The sequence below is a fragment of the Pocillopora damicornis genome, chromosome 5 (assembly GCF_964200805.1).
Source record: "Pocillopora damicornis chromosome 5, jaPocDami1.2, whole genome shotgun sequence".
NCBI classification, from domain to species: Eukaryota; Metazoa; Cnidaria; class Anthozoa; order Scleractinia; family Pocilloporidae; genus Pocillopora; species Pocillopora damicornis.
The window spans coordinates 14,318,019-14,339,502 of NC_142674.1; the positions used below are offsets into that span (position 1 = coordinate 14,318,019).

Genomic DNA, 21,484 nt, shown 5'->3' on the forward strand with positions numbered 1-21,484 from the left:
TCAAATAAACTTCTTATTGAGATATAGTTTTCCATGGTTTTCTTTCTTTTCTCTCGAAGGCTCCCACGAAGGTTTAGAGTGGACTTTGCCGGATATATTTTCTTAATGACCCCATACTCCTGAGTTTGCTTTATTGCAAAATGGTTTTCCCTAAATGTACTGACCTACATGTATTTTTCATGACATTCTAAAATAAAGCTATCCTCTGTAGTATGCTGTTATGCTTTCGTTCTGTCAATTTGCCGATAACATTAGTGAAACTTTTATGTTTAATGATGCCTTAGCCAACCAGAACATCACCGTTAGACTGTGCTTTTTTGAAAAACTTCCTTGGAAATGATTAAAGTAGTAATTTAACATACAAAACAACAGGGTAACGTACTCGCAGATGTGCATGGAACAGCCACCAGTGTGAGCAATAGAACAGCTCGAGGATTCATGACAATCTTCATGGAAACAAAAAGTAATAAAAAAATTAATTAAAAAAAAGGGATTGTAGGGCGTCAAATCGTTCCTTGTTTAGGAAAGGAATAAATTAAGTAATTCTCCGACTGTTGGGTTACCAAATCAATCATCCCCACCGATAACAGAAAGAACAACTGGTAATAAAAATCATTGAAATTATAGAATTCTTAGAGTAATTTCAATTTTTTTAAAAGATATTATTTCCTTGAGAAATCAAATTTCCAACGAATAGTTACCAAGAAAACACGAATTCAAATTTAGATGAATGTGGCCGACAGAAAGCTCCAATTTTCAGCTTGAAACTGTTCACATTAGCATATTTATTTGAAGGAAATGAATGTTGTTCCGTTTTCAAAATCCATCTTGTTATAAGCTGAACGGACCAAAAGTGTGTAGAATTGACAAGGACTCAAACAAAGCTTATAGCTGAAAACGAATTTAAACACATTTGTGGCAGTTTCTAAGGATCATGGTAATACCATCTCCGACAAGTTCCCTTGTAATTATCTTAAAGTAACTAAAGATTGCAAAGGTGTAATGTTTGATCAACACTCTTTGGAATTTTTCAAGTACCATATTTTCTTGCATAAGAGCCCTCCCCGAATAAGCCCCCACCCTATAGGCCAAAATGTCAAATAAGACCCATACCCTCAAATATGTGCCCCTCCCACTCCCCCCCTCACTTTCTTAATTAGTAGGGATACAAAAAAAGGCTTTTTCTATTGACAATTTATTTATAACTTTTAACCCTCATTTAAAGCGGAAACAGTAAGAATAATAGTGTCTTTTACACTCCAGTTATCCTTATATCCGTGTTCTTCCAGAGTTCCTCTATTTGCATTATCTATGCGCTTGAATTTTTTTCTATTGCTCCGCTCTTAGTAAATGGTCTTAACTTCCCAGGCACAACCAGACCATTCTCGAGGATCAGTAACTTCTACGATTATAAAGTTATTGGTATGTGTTTAGATAAAACAGTTGATGAGGAATTATCGCTCAATCAAAATGTGACTAACAGGCTTTAAACTGCTTCAATTTGTAAGTTCCAGTTACATTATCATCTGTCATCTTTTTTTAAGCAAATAAGTCTTTCCCCTTGAAAGATGTTGATATTGACTTAACGTCTTCGTGGATTATGTGGCATACTTCTTGTTGTATTTCTATTTGAGACTTAGCCATATAAAGTTACAATAACGTTGAAAAAACTGGTCTTCATTAGGCGATGGGGTCGACTGCTCACGCGTTACCATTTGTATCACGGCGATCGAAACGTCGCCATCTACATCTCAAGTGACTACATCGAGAGACAAACTATTAAACAGTTTATTATTACTTGCCACCACGATGAGCAATAACCTCTTTTACCGGATATTGACCTGAAGTATGGGCGCACAGCCCGATTTCGGCAGTTATTGCAAACCTCTACATGGAGGTATTTGAAGAACAAGCAATAGAATCCACAACACAGAAACCCAAGATCTGGAAGCACTACGTTGATGAAACCATCACCATCCTAGATCGCAGTTATCTCGGCTGTCTCTTACAGCATCTCAACAGCCAGCAACCTACCATCCGTTTCACCATGGAAACTGAGAAAGACAACAAGATCGTCTTTCACGAATCGTGAGTTACGAGGGAACCATACAGACGCCTGACCAACAGTGTTTTTCAGAAAACCAACTCACACAAATCAGTACTTAGCGTATGATTCACACCACCCTCAATAAGAAAGACGCGGTATTGTTAAGTGTTTGCATGACCGGGCGAAGCGTCTCGCGAAAAAATCATCAGTCATCAAGGAACAGAGACATTTATCATCAGTTCTTGTTTCTAACGGTTTTCCCTCCTTTGTACAGAATATCACGAAAACAAGAAACTCCTCCCTAAGTCGAGGGCCTGTGACGTAGTTCAAGTCTTGAGCGTTTTTACCCTATGTAAAAGGTGTATCAGAGCCTCTTCGCCGTTGCCTAAAACAACAAGGCATCCGCGCAGTCTTCAAGTCCGAGACGCCACTTACATTTAGTACGATCAAAGGACATTGTAAATCCAGCTAGGTAGGACAGTGTGGTTTACACGATTCCCTGTGAATGCGGCAAAACATTGGTGAAATGGGAAGACCTAAGCAAGAGAGGAGAAAAGAACACGAGAGGGATATACGTTTAGCCTGTACCCAGACCTCCGCCGTTTCTGCGCGCGCCAACAACTTGGAAATTTATTGATCGAGACTCACACTGGTACACCAGAAGAGTCAAGGAAGCTATTCACATGAGACTTCTCCCTGATAACATCAACAAGGATAATGGAATCGAAATTTGTGAAGCATGGATACCAACGATCAAGAAACACAAGAGGAGACCTGTTCGACAGCAGACCGCCAGGGGAACAACTTGGGGTCGGACCTCTCATCATCATCATTACCGTCACTGTGCTCTAAAAGAGGATCAGTATCTCCAAACTCATCCATTTTAAAGTAAAATATCTATTATTTTAAAATGAAAGTCAGTGAAAAAAACCAACCCAAATTTTGAAATAAAAAAGACGCCAAACACCCTCAAGGCTGACCGCGCAATTCAGAGTAACATGTAACCCTAATAGGGCATCTTCAGCTGAAGTCCTTAGAGTCCCAGTTCCAAAGCATAATAACAGAGATGTCCTCGTGCCAGGACCTTTTCAACCTATCTTTGACTCAGCAGTTAGTGGTCACGCAAACAGTTATATCGTGAACAATGTTTCAAGAGCTCTTGTTGACAGATTGACTGTGAAATTCGCAGAAATAATCGCACAGAACAATGATGTTTATGATCTATGCAAGCTCTATAAGGACTTCTCCTTTACTGAGGATGAGAGGGCGAACATGTTCAGAGATGTTATTCAGTCTGTTGATCTTTGAAAGATCAGATGCAATGCTGAAGATAAGAAGAAATCAGGAGTTGACAATGAGAATAAGCTCAATCGTTTATCAGAACAAATATTGGATTCCATCGTGAGATTCTGAAGGATCATGGATTCTTCCCAAGAGCTCTTTCTGATGAATTCGAGCTCAGGCTTGCACCTGCCAGTAATGTTCTAATAGGATCTGACAAGACGCAGCTTGCCTATGAATTGAATAAAATTGGCTTGAGTATGAAGTCATTCGCAGTCAAGAACTCGCTGATGAGGCCTTGTCTAACCACAAAAATCGGAAAGAGATTCATGTGTGAGCACGTCACTCAAGACAATCTCAGTAGATAAGGGATTAGACACAATCATCAATGAGGGAATCAATGTCTTCAGAAGATTTGTTAAGGAAAACAGCGCGATAAATACAACAGACTTTTACGCTGGAAACAGATTCGCTCTTTTTATCGATCTCAGGAGTATGAAAGACAAGGATCTTCATGGAAGTGGATTGAGATTGGTGAATAAAAAAGAAGTTCAGCTCGGAATTAACAGGAAAGCATCGGGTTCAGGGAATGTTGAATGTCACATCTTCATCCTCTCGAATGCTCAGCTCATCATCATTAACCGTAGGCTGGAAAGCGTGACTTATTAATGAAATAACTTCTCATTTACAGAGGCGCGATTTTAACAGAAGAACAAATCAAGGCACGCCACAACATTTTTGCAAGAAGATACAGCATCATTTGATATTTGAAAATCTGCACACGAACAATCAACACCCTCCTGACACCCCGATGTGTGGGCAGAACCCGCATGTATAATATCTCTACATAGGCGATCACCACCCAAGCACCAAGGAAGCTATTAAATTTTTTTGGGTGTGTCTAAGATATATTCTCGGACCACACCTAATAACACGAAATGGGTACTGAATCAGAAGTTTATCTTCTTCTACTCTCATATATTCGAAACCACTTTGCTCAATGACCCAAAAAAATGTGATTGAATTTTCTTGCTACAAATTTAGAGGAAAAAGAACCAAAAAACACATTTCGAACATCCGCAAAATTTTTGGAAACTTTATCAATTTAATGTGTGATCTGCGTACGAGTTTCTCTCTCTCTTTCATTTTTTAGCACGCTGGGTTATAAATTTGTCACTAATTTACGGCCACCTATGGTGATATTGTAGCACTTCTGATAAACATGTAAGTGGCAATGAAAAAGGAGCACCTCACCTTTCTTGTACCTTGGCAGTGACTCAAAACGCTTGCACAATCTGCAAGAATAAAAACATTGTCAACGATGAAATCGGAGCGTTTTTCAAACGGAACTGGAACACTTAAGGATAGGACTTCAATTAGTCACGCTTTGATTAGTTGTGTTATTTGTTCGTCAAAGCCATCTATAGTAAATTCTAATCAGACAAGTTACACTGGAATTTTATAACCAATTTATTCGGTGTAAAAATAAAAAATCATATCGAAAATAACAGGGACATTTATAACGAAACTTGATAAAGCACCGTTAAACATCAATGTAAAAGTTAGACGCGTTTCAAATGAGCATTTACCTCTGGCGCTACATATTTCCTAAAATAAATCCTCCGTTACTGTTCTGTTGAGATAGAAAAGACAATGGTGATCATGAGAATTTATATAATTATAATTATGAGGATATTGGTAATAATGAAAAAAATATCATTTATGAGGATGATATAAATAGTAATGATTTATAGACATATAAATAATCATGTAGCTTTAGTTTTCTCCTAGCTCGACGAGCAATCTTCAAAAAAGCATATTATTCTTTCTGTTCATCACAATTTAAACTTATGACATCATTATTATTTTAAAAAAGCCAATCAAGTAATACATCTTTAGTGCGTGCAACCATCTGGTAACAAATACCATGATTAGCTTACTGACGTCACTAGACTGTTTTTTCAGCAGTTATCAGCAATTGGGAAGTGTTCATTTATTTCTAGCGACCAACAACATATAAAATTAAAAAGCCTTCCCAAACAAAGTGGAGATTCACAATAAAAATGATGAAGATAACGAATATTTTGCATAAGAATGTATTTCAGAACCAATAACTATATTCTTTAAATGTTTATGACTTCACTTCGAAGCGAGCCAATAAGAGGACGGTAAAATCGTCCCATGGCAATCATCTGGTGTAGAATTTAGTTTTGACTAAAAGTAGTTTATTTAAACAGTTTTTCCCTTCTAAACAGTTTTAAACTAATCGTAAATAAATTTCAGTTCACTGCCAATGCTATTGCCTAGAATGAAAAGTAGTTTATTTAAACAGTTTCAACTCACTGCCAAAGATAATGGAAAACTTATTTTTTGTTTTAATCATTACCTTCTAAACAGTTTTAAACTAATCGTAAATAAATTTCAGTTCACTGCCAATGCTATTGCCTAGAATGAAAAGTAGTTTATTTTAACAGTTTCAACTCACTGCCAAAGATAATGGAAAACTTATTTTTTGTTTTAATCATTACCTTTCAGTGACACCGCTGAATCCTAAGATCTCCTTTATTTTTAATGCGCAAAATAAAACTACCGTTGAATGTATTTGCCGTAATCGTGCCCAAAAAAAATTTCTTTAGGCACTATCACTATTTCAAATAAGCCAATCAAGTAAGAGATTGTTAACGCTTGCAACCATATAGTGACGAGAAGCATAATTATTGTTTTTTTAGAGGGCACGGTAACGAATCTTGGAATCTGATTGGTTCTTTACTCGGTCAGTATTTTCCTATCTCTGCCCACGGGCCACGGTAACGCTTTCGTGAGTCGCCGAGTACATCCCAACTTTCGTTGTCATTTTTCATAAAGATACCTCGTTTTCCGGCTGGGCAATATTTTTTAGCAATCACGTCGGTCACTACCTCAAGCCGATAAATAACTTATGAATCCTCTCTTTTCTCTCTATCAAATCACTTTGGTTTCAGAATAAATTTTTATAAACAATAGTTTCATTACGGTGGTTGACAAGCGGCCTAAAAACCGTCTGCAATTAATTTTAATCGTTCACAAAAAGTACCCAGAAAGTTGAAACGTGAGGTATTTGGTTACAGTTAAACTAAACGATGGAACTTTCATTCATCTAATATCTGAATTTTCTCGAGCAATTTGTTCATAGTGAAAGAGCGAGCGAAGTTTTAATTTAAGTTCCACAACAAATATACGCTCCTGGTGAGTCTTTCCAATTCCGTTCAATTTGGACATTTGTACCGTAAATTGCACAACAAAAAATTGAAGGGATTTTTTGAGAAAAGGCCGCATTAAATTCCCATGTGTCTCGTTGGAGTGTGCCGTTCGAATTAAGTTTTTGTGAAGGAAAGAGCAGAATTAAACACGCCATTACAGCAAACAAACGAGCAAACTCTCACAACTTCAAAATAAAAAAATTAAATTTACTCACAATTACTTTCCTCGCCGTTTACTTAATGAACAGAGGTAAATCTTCGTACATGAATGAATGGTCGATGAGAGTGAATAATACTTTCCGTTAGCTCATTGACTGATTTTGAAGAAAACATTGTCGTGACAGTCCTTGCCAAACTAGTTCTGTTGGTTTTCAAATGTTCCTACGCTTTTTTTTTCTTGCGTGCTCTCTAATTGACAGGTGTCAGATTGTGATAGATACTTGTAAAAATAATGTTTCAAAGTTTGTTTGGAAGCCTTTTAAATCACCGTTATCGTTACGGAAATGAAAATGTTTCGCTGAGGCATCTCTCTTAAATTTGCATCACCTCTATTTCAACTACCATTTACTCACTCAAAAATTGTTCAGTTTATGGAAGATCTTGCCGTATTTACGGCCATAAATCATTCGGGTTCTTTCGGAAAGAATTTCGTCAAGTTTAGAAACAATAAATATGTTATTTACCGGCTAAGGGTCGGTCCGTATGGTGAAAAACTGTTACCGAGGTCTTGAAAATGCTGCCCTCGGCCTACGGCCTCGGGCAGTATTTTCAAGACCTCGGTAACAGTTTTTCACCATACGGACCGACCCTTAGCCGGTAAATAACATATGTTTATTTTACCAGCGTCATTAGACTATTGAAACCGATAGCTATCAAAATTGGTCCTTTTAGAAACTCTGGAGATTCTAGTATAACGACCAGTTTAATATTTCGTTTATCTTTTTTCTGTCGAGTTTTGATACTTGCGGAAGCAAACAAATAATATGATAATAATTCCTTTTTCAACTTTTCCTTCTGTTGAAAAATTGATCATTTCGAAACGAAGTGGTTATTTGCTAGTTATAAAAACTCGTTACGTGGTAACACAAACAATAAAAAGGAAGAGGACATGGATTTTGCATAAGAATGCATTTTTTAATACAATGACTATTTTCTTTGCTTTGAAGCGAGCCAATAAGAGGACATCAAAATTGTTTCATTGCAACCATCTGGTGTAGAATTAAGTGCGTGTTAACTAAAAATAGTTTATTTAAACAGTTTTTCCCTTCTAAACAGTTCTGAATTTATTGTAAATTAATTTCAACTCACTGCCAAAGCTAATGGAAAACTTATTTTGCTTTTATTTGCCACAATCATCCCAAAAAAAAAACTTGTCTTTGGGCATCATCATCATTATTTCAAATGAGCCAATCAAGTAAGAGATCGTTAACGCTTGCAACCATCCGGTCACAAATAACATAATTGTTTTACTAGCGTCACTGGACTGTTGTAACCAATAGCTGTCAAAACTGGTGCTTTAGAAACTCTGGAGATTTAGCAAATTTACGAACGATTCATATTTAGTTTATCTTTTTTCTGTCGAGTTTTGTTTCTCGCATTTTTTTTTTTGTTTTTTTTTTTGTGTAACCGTTTTCATTTCGTGTTTTGTTTTGTTTTTTTTGCAGTTATAAGCAATTGAGAAGCGTTTAGCTATTTTCAACGACCAACAACGGATAAAATTAAAAACCCTACGATGCAATTGACCTAAGTGCATCATGGTAAATTCAATCGGCAGAATAAAAAAAAAATGGGTGAAGATCGTCAACGAAAATTGATTATACACAGCGCACTTTGATAATTGAATTAAACAACTAATAGGCCTAGAATGAAACATGTATTAGTGATCCGAACGATACCAGAAGAAAACAAGTGATATCATAATAATAATTTTCTCAACTTTTTCCTTCTGTTAAAAAATTGGTCATTCCCAAAAAGTGGAGAGGCGCTAAATATAAAACCTCGTTACGTGATAACAAAAAATGAAAAGGAAGAGGACGACATGGATTTTGCATAAGAATGCATTTCAGAATCCAATTACTATATTCTTTAAATGTTTATGACTTCACTTTGAAGCGAGCCAATAGGAGGACATATGTGGACTGAATTATTTTTTGGACCATTTTTGGACCAGTTTTTTTAGACCAGTTTTTTTTTGGACTATTTTAAAGGGGGGGGCACACCATCAGTACTGAGGGGGGGGGGTGGGATGAAGTCTATCAGTATTGAGGGAGGGGTGGGAGACAGAGTGTTATTACCCAGGGAGGGGCGAGAGACGGACTATTACTACGCAGGGAGGGGTGGGAGGTGGTTGTTATCGTAAACACTACTGGTTTAATTGGTTTTTCGACTGAATTTTTGTGTCTAAATTTTAGCGCTAGGCTGCGGCTTTTCTTCATTTTTTTGTCATGCGAAAGCGAAACTGCCACGTAAACACTGGACTTTACATTTTGCCGACGGAAAATATCGGCAAGCAACAGTAGCCACAATAGTTCCACTTCGCAGGTTTCGTAGGTTTTTATGTAAGAAGTGATCGGCAGCGGCCCGGGCAAATTGGAAAACAAACCTAGGGGAGTCGCGAGGAATACCTGGTCGCGATTTCCGGTGCCGGTGATTAACTCCTTTGTTTGCGAAACAGATGAAATCGATATTTGCGCTTTCCCATTTTGCAAGTACAGCAGTGATTTTGGTCGATTCGAGAACACGGATTCCTCTTCGAAATCGTTCGCTGATGATTTTATATAGTAAAGGTATAAACTTAAAAATTGCGATAGCGCTTGTGTATTCTATATACTGCTAAGTTAATGGGTAAGGACCGGAAATTCCGTGATCTCATCTGATAAGATCAATGACAAAAGAAAGATAGATAAATTTAGTAATTACATACTGAATACACAAAGGGAAACGTGAAGCAACTGATGGTGCACAAGTTGACTCAAAAGGCGCACGCATAACTCAACAGTGGAGGATCGTAAACGCAATATTTTCAATAAAAATTAAAGTCCAGTGTTGACGTGACAGTTTCGCTTTCGCATGACACAAAAATGAAGAAACGCCGCGGCTCAGCGCTAAAATTTAGACTAACAAAATTCAGTCGAAAATACAATTAAAATTGTTTTTAAGATCGAGTAAAAGCTCCATTAACCAGTAGAATTTATTATTACAACCACCTCCCACCCCTCCCTGCGTAGTAATAGTCCGTCTCTCGCCCCTCCCTGAGTAATAACACGCTGTCTCCCACCCCTCCCTCAGTACTGATAGACTTCATCCCACCCCTCCCTCAGTACTAATGGTGTGCTCCCCCCTTTAAAATGGTCCAAAAAAATTGGTCCAAAAAATATTCCAATCCACATTTTACCCTATGCCTTTTTTTCTCACCTGTTTTTATTTTGTGTTTATTTCGTGGTGACGAATGACATAACTACTTTACCGGCGTTTAAAACCTCTGGAGAATCTAGTATTACGAACAGTTTGAAATTTGGTTTTTCTCTGTTCTGTCGAGTTTTGCTTCTCGCATTTTTTTCGTACCTATTTTTATTTCGTGTTCATTTGTTTTCTTTGAAAAGGAAGAGTATGACGAGTATTTTGCATAAGGAAGTATTTCAGGATCCAATAACTATTATCTTTATACGTTTATGGCCTCACTTCGAAGGGAGCCAATAAGAGGACATCAAAATTGTCCTATTGCAACCATCTGGTGTAGAATTAAGTGCGTGTTAACTAAAAATAGTTTATTTAAACAGTTTTTCCCTTCTAAACAGTTCTGAGTCAATTGTAAATTAATTTCAACTCCCTGCCAAAGCTAATGAAAAGCCGAATTTTTTGTTATAATCATTATGTTTTAGTGACACTGCTGAATCCTGAGATCTTCTTTGTTTTTAATGCGCAAATTAAAACTACTGTTGAAAACATTTTCCATAATCGTGCCGAAAAAAACATGTCTTTGGACATCGCCATTATTTCAAATGAGCCAATCAAGTACGAGATCGTTAACGCTTGCAACCATCGGGTAACAAATAACGTAATTATTTTACTAGCGTCACTGGACTGTTGTAAACGAGAGCTGTCGAAATTGGTGCTTTTACTGACTTAGGAGATTCAGCATTACGAACAGTTCAATATTTAGTTTATCTTTTTTCTGCCGAGTTTTCCCTCTCGCTCTATTTTTTTCGTACTTGTTTTCATTTCGTGTTTTGACAGTGACGAATGACATGACCAGCGTTATCAGACTGTATAATCGATTGCTGTCAAAATTGGTTCTTTTTAAAACTCTGGAGATTGGAATATTACGAAGAGTTTAAAATTTGGCTTTCTCTGTTCTGTAGAGTTTTGCTTCTTGCTCTTTTTTTTTCGTACCTGTTTTTACTTCCTGTTCTTTTGTTTTCTTTGTTTTTTTTTTCTCAGCAGTTATTAACAATTGAGAAGCGTTTGGCTATTATCTTTGAGCGACAGCAAATATCATTAAAAAGGCCTATAATGCAACTGAATAAAGTGCATCATGGTAAATGCCGTCGGCAGAATCGAAATAAAAGGGATGAAGATCGTCGACGAAAATTGACAGCGAATCATCAACATTTTAACAACTGAATCAAACATTTGGTAGGTCTAGAATAAAAAGTAGTTTATTTAAGCAGTTTTTCCTTTCTGGACAGTCTTGAGTTCATTGTAAATTAATTTCAACTCACTGCCAAAGCTCATGGAAAATTTTTTTTTTTTCTAATCATTACCGTTTAGAGACACCGCTGAATCCTAAGATCTCCTTTGTTTTTAATGCCAAAATAAAAAACAACTTTTGAATTTATTTGCCATAATCGTGCCAAAAAAAACATCTCTTTGGGCGTTTTTATTATTTCAAATGAGTCAGTCAAGTAAGAGATCGGTAACGTTTGCAACCATCTGGTGACGAATAACATAACTATTTTCCTAGCGTCATCGGACTGTATAACCGATTTCTGTCATAATTGGTCCTTTTAAAAACTCTGGAGATTGCAGTATTACGAACAGTTTAAAATTTGGTTTTTCTCTGTTCTGTTGAGTTTTAATTCTCGCTTTTTTTTCGTACCTGTTTTTATTTCGTGCTTTGTTTTGTTTTTTTTTTTTAACAGTTACTGGCAATTGAGAAGCGTTTAGCCGATTTCAGCGACCAGCAGGAAATATTTGTAAAAACGCCTACAATGCAAATGAATAAGGAGCATCGTGGTAAACTCAATCGGCAGAATTGAAATAAAATTAGAAGCGAATCATCAACAATTTATCAAACAACTAATAGGCCTAGAGTGAAACTCGTTTTAGTGATCCGAACAAGACCAGAAGAAAACAGCTAATGATGATAATGTCTTTCTCACCTTTTTCCTTCTGTTGAAAATTTGATTACTTCCAAAGTAAATGGAGAGTCGCTAGATATAAAGCCACGATGCGCAATGACACAAACAATAAGAAGGAAGGGTATGACAAATATTTTGCATAAGGAAGTATTTCAGAATCCAATAACTATTATCTTTATATGTTTATGATCTCACTTCGAAGGGAGCCAATAAGTGCACATCAAAATTGTCTCATTGCAACCATCTGGTGTAGAATTAAGCGCGTGTTAACAAAAAATAGTTTATTTAAACAGTTTTTCTCTTCTGAACAGTTTTTAGTTCATTGTAAATTAATTTCAACTCACTGCCAAAGCTAATGAAAAGCTGAATTTTTTGTTTTAATCATTATGTTTTAGTGACACCGCTGAATCCTAAGATCTCCTTTGCTTTTTATGCGTAAATTAAAACTAATGTTGAATAAATTTGCCATAATCGTGCCGAAAAGAAATATGTCTTTGGGCATCATCATTATTTCAAATGAGCCAATCAAGTAAGAGATCGTTAACGCTGGCAACCATCGGGTAAAGGATAACGTAATTATTTTACTAGCGTCACTGGACTGTTGTAAACGAGAGCTGTCGAAATTGGTGCTTTTACTTATTCGGAGATTTAGCATTACGAATAGTTCAATATTTAGTTTATCTTTTTTCTGCCGTGTTTTCCCTCTCGCTCTATTTTTTCGCACTTGATTTCATTTCGTATTTTGTTTTGATTCGTTTTGGTTTTTTTTTCAGCAGTGACGAATGACATGAGTAGCGTCATCAGACTGTATAACCGATTGCTGTCAAAATTGGTCCTTTAAAAAACTCTGGAGATTTGAATATTACGAAGAGTTTAAAATTTGGTTTTTCTCTGTTCTGAAGAAATTCGCTTCTCACTTTTTTTTCGTACCTTTTTTTATTTCGTGTTCTTTTGTTTAGTTTCGTTTATTTTAATGATTTACAATTGAGAAGCGCTGAGCTATTATCAACGACCGGCAGCAAATATTTTTAAAAACGCCAAGAGTGCAACTGAATAAAGTGCATCATGGTAAACACAATCGGCAGAATCGAAATAAAATGGGTGAAGATCGGCAACGAAAATTAGCAGCGAATCATTAACAATCAAGCAATTGAATCAAACAACTAATAGGCCTAGAATGAAACTCGTTTTAGTGATCCGAACAATACCAGAAGAAAACAGCTAATGATGATAATGTCTTTCTCACCTTTTTCCTTCTGTTGAAAATTTGATTACTTCCAAAGTAAATGGAGAGTCGCTAGATATAAAGCCACGATCCACGATGACAAATACTATAAAAAGGAAGAATGTGACGAGTATTTTGCATGAGGATGTATTTCAGAATCCAATAACTGTTATCTTTATATGTTCATGACTTCGCTTCGAAGGGAGCCAATAAGAGGACATTAAAATTGTTCCATTGCAACCATCTGGTGTAGAATTAAGTGCGTGTTAACTAAAAATAGTTTATTTAAACAGTTTTTCCCTTCTCAGCAGTTCTGAGTTTATTGTAAATTTATTTCAGTTCACTGCCAAAGCTAATGAAAAACTGAATATTTTGTTTCAATCATCATGTTTTAGTGACACCGCTGAATCTAAAGATCTCCTTTGTTTTTAATGCGCAAGTTAAAACTACTGTTGAATAAATTTGCCATAATCGTGCCGAAAAAACATGTCTATGGGCATCATCAAGAGATCGTTAGCACTTGCAACCATAGGGTAACGAATAACGTAATTATTTTACTAACGTCACTGGACTGTTGTAAACGAGACGTGTCGAAATTGGTGCTTTTACTAACTTGGGAGACTTAGCATTACGAACAGTTCAATATTTAGTTTATCTTTTTTCTACCGAGTTTTCCCTCTCGTTCTATTTTTTTCGAACTTGTTTTCATTTCGTGTTTTGTTTTCATTTGTTTTGGTTTTTTTTTCAACAGTGACGAATAACATGACTAGCGTCATCAGACTGTATAACCGATTTCTGTCAAAATTGGTCCTTTTAAAAACTCTGGAGATTTGAATATTATGAAGCGTTTAAAATTTGGTTTTTCTCTTTTTTGTCGAGTTCTGCTTCCCGCCTGTTTTTTTTTTCACCTGTTTTTATCTCGTGTTTCTTACGTGGTGACGAATGACATAACTATTTTACCGGCGTCATCGGTCTGTATAACCAATTGCTGTCAAAAACCGGTCCTTTAGAACCTCTGGAGAATTTAGTATTACGAATAGTTTAAAATTTGGTTTTTCTCTGTTCTGTCGAGTTTTGCTTCTCGCTTTTTATTTCGTACCTGTTTTTATTTCGTGTTCTTTTGGTTTGTTTCGTTTTTTTAACAGTTATTTACAATTGAGAAGCGTTGTGCTATTTTCAGCGACCGACAGCAAATATCATTAAAAAAAACCTATAATGGAACTGAATAAAGTGCATCATGGTAAACTCAATCGGCAGAATCGAAATAAAATGGGTGAAGATCCTCAACAATTTAACAAGTGAATCAAACAACTAATAGGCCTAGAATGAAACTCGTTTTAGTGATCCGAACACTAACAGAAGAAAACAACTAATGATGATAATGTCTTTCTCACCTTTTTTCTTCGGTTGAAAATTTGATTATTTCCCAAGTAAATGGAGAGTCGCTAGATATAAAGCCACGATCGTCGATGACACAAACAATAAAAATGAAGAATTTGAATTTGAGTATTTTGCATAAGGAAGTATTTCAGAATCCAATAACTATTATCTTTATACGTTTATGACCTCACTTCGAAGGGAGCCAATAAGAGGACATAAAAATTGTCCCATTGCGACCATCTGGTGTAGAATTAAGTGCGTGTTAACTAAAAATAGTTTATTTAAACAGTTTTTCCCTTCTAGACAGTTCTGAGTTTATTGTAAATTTATTTCAGTTCACTGCCAAAGCTAATGAAAAACTGAATTTTTTTTTTCAATTATTATGTTGTAGTGACACCGCTGAATCTTAAGATCCCCTTTGTTTTTAATGCGCAAATTAAAACTACTGTTGAATAAATTTGCCATAATCGTGCCAACAAAAAACGTCTTTGGGCATCATCATTATATCAAATGAGCCAGTGAAGTAAGAGATCGTTAACGCTTGCAAGTAATTATTTTACTAGCGTCACTGAACTGTTGTAAATGAGAGCTGTCGAAATTGGCGCTTTAACTAACTTCGGAGATTTAGCATTACGAACATTTCAATATTTAGTTTATCTTTTTTCTGCCGAGTTTTCCCTCTCGCTCTATTTTTTTCGTACTTGTTTTCTTTTCGTGTTTCGTTTTGATTTGTTTTGGTTTTTTTTTCAGCAGTGACGAATGACATGACTAGCGTAATCAAACTGTATAACTGATTGCTGTCAAAATTGGTCTTTTTAAAAACTCTGAAGAATTTAGTATTACGAAGGGTTTAAAATTTGGTTTTTGTCTGTTATTTCGAGTTCTGCTTCTCGCCTCTTTTTTTCCGCAACTGTTTTTATTTTGTGTTTATTTCGTGGTGACGAGTGACATAACTATTTTACCAGCGTCATCGTTCTGTATAACCGAGTGCTGTCAAAAATTGGTCCTTAACCTCTGGAGAATTTAGTATTACGAACAGTTTAAAATTTGGTTTTTCTCTGTTCTGTCTAGTTTTGCCTCGCGTTTGTTTTTCGTACCTGTTTTCATTTCGTGTTCTTTTCTTTTGTTTCGTTTTTTTTAATAGTTATTTACAATTGAGAAGCGTTGAGCTATTTTCAGTGATCGACAGCAAATATCATTAAAAAAGCCTATAATGCAACTCAATAAAGTGCATCGGCAGAATCGAAATAAAATAGGTGAAGATCGTCGACGAAAATTGAAAGCGATTCATCAACATTTTAACCACTGAATTAAACATTTAGTAGGCCTAGAGTGAAAAGTAGTTTATTTAAACAGTTTTTCCCTTCTGAACAGTTTTGAGTTCATTGTAAATTAACTTCAACTCACTGCCAAAGCTAATGGTAAACTTATCTTTTGTTTTAATCATTACCTTTTAATGTCGACACTGAATCCAAAGATCTCCTTTGTTTTAAATGCGAAGATTAAAAACTACTTTTAAATTTATTTTCCATAATCGTGCCAAAAAAAACATCTCTTTGGGCATTATTATTATTTCAAATGAGTCAGTCAAGTAAAGGTCGTTAACGCTTGCCACCATCTGGTAACGAATAAGGTAACTTTATTACCGATTGCTGTAAAAATTGGTCCTTCTAAAAACTCCAGAGATTTTAGTATTACGAACAAAAATACTAAAAAACCAAATTTGGTTTTTCTCTGTCCTGTCGGGTTTTGCTTCTGGTTTTCTTTTTTTCGTGCCTGTTTTTATTTCATGTTCTTTTGATTTGGTTTGTTTTTTGCAGTTATTGGCAATTGAGAAGCGTTTGGCTATTTTCAGCGACCGACAGCAAATATCATTAAAATCGCCTACAATGCGATTGACTAATGTGCGTCATGGTAAACTCAATCGGCAGAATCGAAATAAAATGGCTGAAGATCGTCAACAAAAATTGATTGCGAATCATCAACAATTTAACAAGTGAATTAAACAAATAATAGGACTTCTCACTTCTCGCCTTTTTTCGCACCTGTTTTTATTTCGTGTTCTTTTGTTTTGTTTCGTTTTTAGTAGCTACTGGCAATTGAGAAGCGTTTAGCCGATTTCAGCGGCCGGCTGAAAAACTACGGAGATTTTAGTATTACGAACAGTTTAAAATTTGGTTTTTCTCTGTTCTGTCGAGTTTTGCTTCTCGCTTTTTTTTTTTTTTCGTATCTGTTTTTATTTCATGTTCTTTTAATTTGTTTGTTTTTTTGCAGTTATTGGTAATTGAGAAGCGTTTAGCCGATTTCAGCGACCGGCAGGAAATATTGTTAAAAACGCCTACAATGCAACTGAATAAAGTGCATCATGGTAAACTCAATCGGCAGAATCGAAATAAAATGGGTGAAGATCGTCAACGAAAATTGAAAGCGAATCATCAACATTTTAACAACTGAATTAAACATTTAGTAGGCCTAGAGTGAAAAGTAGTTTATTTAAACAGTTTTTCCTTTCTGAGTAGTTTTGAGTTCATTTTAAATTAATTTTAACTCACTGCCAAAGCTCATGGAAAACTTATCTTGTTTTAAACATTACCTTTTAGTGACACTGCTGAATCCTAAGATCTCCTTTCTTTTTAACGCGAAAATTAAAAAAAACTACTTTTGAATTTATTTTCCATAATCGTGCCAAAAAAAACATCTCTTTGGGCATTATTATTATTTCAAATGAGTCAGTCAAGTAAGAGATCGTTAACGCTTGCCACCATCTGGTGACGAATAACGTAACTCCATTACCGATTGCTGTCAACATTGGTCCTTTTAAAAACTACGGAGACTTTAGTATTACGAACAGTTTAAAATTTGGTTTTCTCTGTTCTGTCTAGTTTTGCTTCTCGCTCTTCTTTTTTCGAACCTGTTTTTACTTCGTGTTCTTTTCTTTTGTTTCGTTTTTTTTAACAGTTATTTGCAATTGAGAAGCGCGCGTTGAGCTATTTTTAGCGACCGACTGCAAATATCATTAAAAAAGCCTATAATGCAACTGAACAAAGTGCATCGGCAGAATCGAAATAAAATGGGTGAAGACCGTCAGCGAAAATTGACAGCAAATCATCAACATTTTAACAACTAAGTTAAAACATTTAGTAGGCCTAGAGTGGAAAGTAATCTATTTAGACAGTTTTTCCCTTCTGAATAGTTTTGAGTTCATTGTAAATTAATTTCAACTCACTGCCAAAGCTAATGGTAAACTTATCTTTTGTTTTAATCATCACCTTTTTAGTGACGACACTGCATCCCAAGATCTCCTTTCTTTTAAATGCGAAAATTGAAAACTACTTTTAAATATATTTGCCATAATCGTGCCAAAAAAAAACCTCTCTTTGGGCATTATTATTAGTTCAAATGAGTCAGTCAAGTAAGAGATCGTTACCACTTGCAACCATCTGGTTACGAATAACGTACCTCTTTTACCGATTGCTGTAAAATTGGTCCTTTTAAAAACTCCGGAGATTTTAGTATTACGAACAGTTATAAAAATTTGGTTTTTCTCTGTTCTGTCGGGTTTTTGCTTGCTCGCTTTTTTTTTCGTTCCTGTTTTTATTTCGTGTTCTTTTAGTCTTTTTTTTTCCTTTTGCAGTTATTGGCAATTGAGAAGCGTTTAGCCGATTTCAGCGACCGGCAGCAAATATTGTTAAAAACGCCCACAATGCAGCTGAATAAAGTGCATCATGGTAAACACAATCGGCAGATTCGAAATAAAATGGGTGAAGATCGTCAACGAAAATTAGCAGCGAATCATCAACAATTTAACGATTGAATTAAACAACTAATAGGCCTAAAATGAAACTCGTTTTAGTGATCCGAACAATACCAGAAGAAAAAACTAATGATGATAATGTCTTTCTCACCTTTTTCCTTCTGTTGAAAATTCAATTATTTCCAAAGTAAACGGAGAGTCGCTAGATATAAAGCCACAATCTGCGATGACACAAAATAAAATAAAATTTGGTTTTTCTCTGTTCTGTCGAGTTCGGCTTCTCGTCTATTTTTTTTTTCGTACCTATTTTTATTTCGTGTTTATTTCGTGGTGACGAATGACATAACTATTTTACCAACGTCATCGATCTGTATAACCGATTGCTGTCAAAAATTGGTCCTTTTAAAACCTCTGGAGCAGTTTTTTTACGAACAGTTTAAAATTTGGTTTTTCTCTGTTCTGTCCAGTTTTGCTTCTCGCTCTTTTTTTTCGTACCTGTTTTTATTTCGTGTTCTTTTGGTTTGTTTCGTTTTTTTATCAGTTATTTACAATTGAGAAGCGTTGAGCTATTTTCAGCGACCGACAGCAAATATCACTAAAAAAGCCTATAATGCAACTGAATAAAGTGCATCGACAGAATCGAAATAAAATGGGTGAAGATCGTCGACGAAAATTGACAGCAAATCATCAGCATTTTAACAACTGAATTAAACATTTAGTAGGCATAGAGCGAAAAGTGGTTTATTTAAATGGTTTTTCCCTTCTGAATAGTTTTGAGTTCATTGTAAATTAATGTCAACTCACTGCCAAAGCTCATGGAAAACTTATTTTTTCTTTAATCATTACCTTTTAGTGACACTGCTGAATCCTAAGATCTCCTTTCTTTTTAACGCGAAAATTAAAAAAACTACTTTTGAATTTATTTTCCATAATCGTGCCAAAAAAAACATCTCTTTGGGCATTATTATTATTTCAAATGAGTCAGTCAGGTAAGAGATCGTTAACGCTTGTCACCATCTGGTAACGAATAACATAACTTTATTACCGATTACTGTAAAAAATTGGTCTTTTTAAAAACTGCGGAGATTTTAGTATTACAAACAGTTTCAAATTTGGTTTCCCTCTGTTCTATAGAGTTTTGCTTCTCATTTTTTTTTTTCGTGCCTGTTTTTATTTCATGTTCTTTTGATTTGGTTTGTTTTTTTGCAGTTATTGGCAATTGAGAAGCGTTTGGCTATTTTCAGTGACCGACAGTAAATATCACTAAAATCACCTACAATGCGATTGACTAAAGTGTGTCATGGTAAACTCAATCGGCAGAATCGAAATAAAATGGATGAAGATCGTCAACGAAAATTGAAAGCGAATCATCAACAATTTAACAAGTGAATCAAACAACTAATAGGCCTAGAATGAAACTCGTTTTAGTGATCCGAACACTAACAGAAGAAAACAACTAATGATGATAATGTCTTTCTCACCTTTTTCCTCCTGTTGAAAATTTGATTATTTCCAAAGTAAATGGAGGGTCGCTAGATATAACACCACGATCCGTGAAGACACAAACAATAAAAAGGAAGAAAATGACGAGTATTTTGCAGAAGGATGTATTTCAGAATCCAATAACTATTATCTTTATATGTTTATGACCTCACTTCGAAGGGAGCCAATAAAAGGACATCAAAATTGTCTCAGTGCAACCATCTGGTGTGGAATTAAGTGCGTGTTGGCTAAATATAGTTTATTTTAATGGTTTTTCCCTTCTAAACAGTTCTAGTTTTTAGTGACACCGCTGAATCCTAAGATCTCCATTGTTTTTTTATGCGCAAATTAAAACTATTAGCAACTGAGAAGTGTTTAGCTATTTTCAGCGACCGACAGCAAATATAATTAATCAAAGGGCTCTTGGAGCCAGCTCATTCATGTTATGGCTTAAGTTTGTATTGATATCTTGGACTGTTTGAATAAGGTACAGTTGAATTCAGTTTATGTGAAATTTCAAGACTAATGGAACAAATTTTACTTTTCTTTTTGGGCAGTTGTGTGATAAGAAAACTTGTTCATTTGTCGTGATGGGAATTGGAAATAAGGTTATGTGGGCTGGAAGTGGGATGGGCAGAGGTCATTAGGCAGACAGTGTCCTTTTTGTTGGTACGTTTGTGTGTTTGTGGGGCGGAGGGTGGGCTGGTTGGGCATGACCGGGCATCAAATGTTGCTCAAGCAGCAAAATATTTATAACCCTCATCTTTCATGATCATTTGCACTATTGTGAAATATTCCTTGCTCGTTTCTTGATATCTTTTGTTTTTAATAAAGCGGTCGTTGCATTTGGTATTTAACAGAGCGGCCACAATCGTTCTTAATAGAATTTCAAACCCCCATAGAGTCTGATTTTCACATATCAATATTTGCGTAATCCCCAAACAGATGAGAGATAAAACCATTGGAAAAGTAATCAAATGGCCAGTCACGAAAGCAACGCTTCGCTTTTCCCTATAAAAATTCGCCGGTTCCTCATGTAAGCCAATAACAATATAAGGCACATATGTGAAAATCAGTGCGCGAACACCCCTAAACGTTAAAAATATATCAAGTCGAGGGAACAGTTTTGGTCCCGGCCCGGATTTTTGTCAACAAAGTGAACACATATCGGTTAAAAAGATGAGACGTATGGACCTCGTGCAAAGCTGTCAATTGTTTCTCGAATATTGCGCGTGTTAAATATTCGATAGTGACATCTCATTTACATCTACATCCACTTTTATTAAGTTGGTAAATTCTGTGCGGACGTCACACCAAGTAACTCGCGCGCAAAGTAAGAAGACTCTAGGAAGGCTTGAAATTATTTTCAGAACGTCTATGATCAAGAAACGAGCAGGGAATTTTCGCCAATATTGCTGATGTTCGTAAAAGATGATCGCGGAAAAGCGATTGCGTGACGCTCGGTAAGTTTTAATATGATATTTTATCACGTATCAGACGAAAAAACAATATAAATTCTCAGTCTGCATTTGGTAACCAGTCTGCAGTCTACATTTTATACCTAGTCTGCATTTTGTACCCGGTCTGCTGTCTGCAGTCTGCATTTTGTACTGACCGGATTGGTATTGCTGTTTTTGTTTGAGCGAGCCTCAAGTCCGGACCGAAATAATGGAGCTCGAAAGAAAATATTTAGACCATCTTGGCCGCTATGATGTG

General features: G+C 35.7%; 1 long non-coding RNA gene and 1 pseudogene across 1 annotated transcript; one reads left to right on the forward strand and one right to left on the reverse strand.

The window, feature by feature from the left end:
* The first annotated feature begins 1,891 nt into the window (after positions 1 to 1,891).
* On the forward strand, positions 1,892 to 3,997 carry LOC149045493 (uncharacterized; annotated as a pseudogene).
* Positions 3,998 to 4,582: 585 nt separating this feature from the next.
* LOC149045494 (uncharacterized) lies at positions 4,583 to 19,898 on the reverse strand. Its single transcript, XR_016187277.1, has 4 exons — positions 19,768 to 19,898; positions 13,174 to 13,258; positions 4,918 to 4,961; positions 4,583 to 4,623 (listed from the first exon to the last, which is right to left on the reverse strand). It is a non-coding gene; the product is annotated as an uncharacterized LOC149045494 (long non-coding RNA).
* Between the last annotated feature and the right edge of the window lie 1,586 nt (positions 19,899 to 21,484).